This window comes from Talpa occidentalis, unplaced genomic scaffold (assembly GCF_014898055.3).
Source record: "Talpa occidentalis isolate TD23 unplaced genomic scaffold, MPIMG_talOcc4v2.1 talOcc4.4, whole genome shotgun sequence".
NCBI lineage: Eukaryota > Metazoa > Chordata > Mammalia > Eulipotyphla > Talpidae > Talpa > Talpa occidentalis.
In genome coordinates, this window is record NW_023604295.1 from 2112164 (window position 1) to 2115130 (window position 2967).

A 2967-nucleotide genomic window follows, 5' to 3' on the forward strand; every position below is an offset into this window, starting at 1 on the left:
AGCAGTAACTGCGCAGCTCAAAAGCTCGGGTTATGTGGCAGCCTATTTGCTCATCATGTTCTTTTAAAACTACATCGATTATCTTTGAAGAAAGCTGAGGAGCCCAACTCATCATTTTGGAAATCTGGCAGAGAAAGACAAAGAATCAAAACGTATTATCTGGCATTTCCTGCACAGCTCTGCATCCATGTAACCAGACACTGGAGGAAGGAAAATTTCTCTTAGAGTGTTCCAGCTGGTGAATGAGGAAGGGACGCTGAGAAGGGGGACAGTGCTGCTTGGAGAGGCCGGGCCTGGGTGTACAGGGCTGATGTCACCACACCCAGACCGTCCACCCAATGTTCTGAGCCTCCTGGCAGAAGCCCGCGGGCTACGGGCAGACATCCTTGCAAAAATCTCAAAGCGGAATCCGAGAAGACCGTCACGTTGCAGGCGTACAAACCAGTTCTGGGAGCCCAATCTGGCCTCCCTCTTGTTTTTGTCAATAAAGTTTTATTGAGACAACAACCAGACCCATCTGTGTAAGTGGTTGCCACGGCAACCGCACAGCCCTCACAACCTAGAATATTTACCCTCAACCTTTTACAGAAGAAAGCCTCCTGCTGTGTGAGGAAAGAGCCCAGAGCCTGCCAGTGCGCAGAGCTTGACTGGCTCTTCTCCCGAACGAAGTGCCACTCAGGAGACAACGAGAGGGACAGAGGCCGGGTGGACGGTCAGCATCAGCTGCTTGTCCACTCGTAGGAGGCTCCTTGTTAGGATGTAGCTGGAGTCCAGAGTCCCTGGATTCTACTTGTTCACATTGTGACTGCTTCAGAGCCGGGCACAGACGCGGCCCGGGCGCAGGCCTGTGTTGCTTGCTGTCCCTGGTTCTGGTCCCAGTCAGACCATCTGATTGGCTTGAGACTGGGGAGCTGTGGATAGTGGTGGTTCTGGGCCACGTCGGGAATGCCGGGGTGGGGTCTGCAGGGAGGTGTCAGGGCCGGTGCATGCTGGAGATGACAGCAAGAAACCGTCGAGGCATGCAAGGGGGTGCCCCAGAGGTCTCAATGCTGTGAGCATTCATCTTATACGGCAAAGGGAATTCGTGGGTGTGGTTAAAGCCCTGGGACAGGCTTCTGTTGGGCTAGGCACGGAGGCCCAGTCTAATCAACTGTAGCCTAAAGCCCGGAGCTCCCCTCCCTGCTGTGGCTGAGGGAGCAGGGACATGGTCAGGCAGCTGCAGGGCCACAGGCCGCGGGCGGAAGGCCAGCGGAGGCCAGCCCGCCACTGTAACATCGGCCCACGAGGCCCAGCCAGACCTATGAGCCTTGGGGTGAGGGAGGCCCGCTCCTGTTGATGCCCGCCACTCTGTGCAGCCGTTTGTTGCAGAGAAGGAAAACTCAGGAAACTCAGACCTGGTGCTCGAAGAGTATCTGTGTGGAAGGACAAGGACCTGGACACTAGGTGAGCAGAGGGCGGCTGAGGGGGCATCTGGGGGACGCCGTACCGGTGTCTCTCAGCTCTCGTGCGTGTTCACACAGGGACGTCTGGTTGCCTGAACACTCAGATGAGAAAACAAAACCCTGGGAAAGGCGTACCGTCGCCTGTAAGAAAGGAGCCGCAGGTTGGACCCCCAGTCTGCGTCCGCAGCCGTGAGGAGGGCTCATGCTGCAGCGCCATCGAGGGCGGCTGGCGAGAGAGAGCCCAGGACGCTGCTGGCGGGTGCGCCCGGGCGGGCCTGCTGGAAAGCCAGTGGATTCACCTTACAACACAGAAAATGGAAACACGCCTTGGCCCAGCCACGCCGCCCCCGGGCACACCCACTGCTCAGAGCCGTGGAGGCGTCCGCGTGGCAAGCGCTGCTCCGGCCTGGCGGCTCCGCTCCCCGCACAGTCAGACGTGGCAGCAGCCTCGGCGCCCGTGGGAGGCCTGGTCAGGCGGGCGTGGTCCGTCCAGGCCTCGGGGTCGCCGTCAGCAGCGGGGAAGGTGCAATATCATCTGCAGCGAGATGGAGGGAGGTGGAGGAGATTGTGTGCTGTAAAGCAATTCAGAACGACGAAGACAAATATTGAACGTTGACTCAGCCGACCGTCCGACTGAGGAAAATCCTAATAAAAGCGGTGGACGTTGGTGAGGGCGGTGAGGTTCCCCAGGCTGAGCGCGTGGAGGATGGGACAGGCCGAAGGGGGACGGTGGTGGGAGAATACGTAAGAAGAAAGCGAAGCCCAGCTGGGAAAGAGCCGCGTGACATGTGAGCGTCACCTCCTGGCCCGCAGCTGCTTCCTGGGGGGCTGGACGTCTCTGTCACTGCAGGCAGAGAGACAGAGCCACCCCGGGAACGCCTCTGGGCGGGAGCCCCTCACCAGCTCATCTTCCCCAGCTAAGTCCCTTCCCTGAAATCCTTGCCCGGGTGCTGGGACTGGCCCCTGTGGCTGGGAATACCCGGGGCCTCGGGGCCTGGGCTCCAGGCCGCCTCTGCACGCCCCCGCCCCCCACCCAGGACGCGCCCTCTGCCTTCCCGGGCACACAGGACGCTGCGCTTCTCGCTCTGGAGCTGATGGTGAGCACCCACGCCGGCCCCCCAGGCCCCGCTGCTCCCTGGGGCTCCGGGTTCGTGCGCTGCAGGGTGGGAGGGCGGAGGCTCGTGGTGCTGCCCTCAGCGCCCAGGATGGTCCCCGCCACGTGCTGGGCCGACTGGGTCACCCCCTCTGCCGAGCCCAGAGTCCGGAAGGGGGAAATTCGAGAGCAGCCTGTAAAAGCCTCCATCACACGGGCTTGTCACATGGCCCCCCGGGCACGGCTGTCCTCTGTGGGGAGGAGGAGTCTGTTGGGGGAGAAGAGAGAGAGTGAAGAAGGGAGGGAGGGGGAGGAACAATGGCGAAGAAAGGGCAGGAGAAAAAGCAGATGGGGGTGGGGGTGTGGGCAGCTGGCCCGGGATTTCATGCCCTCCCGGCAGATTCCAGAGCTCCCTGGGGCTGCAGCTCCCCC

The 2967-nt window shown here is 61.0% G+C and overlaps 1 long non-coding RNA gene across 1 annotated transcript; it reads left to right on the forward strand.

The window, feature by feature from the left end:
- The first annotated feature begins 565 nt into the window (after nt 1-565).
- LOC129146811 (uncharacterized) lies at nt 566-1630 on the forward strand. Its single transcript, XR_008554072.1, has 3 exons — nt 566-712; nt 1356-1443; nt 1547-1630. It is a non-coding gene; the product is annotated as an uncharacterized LOC129146811 (long non-coding RNA).
- The last annotated feature ends 1337 nt before the right edge of the window (nt 1631-2967 follow it).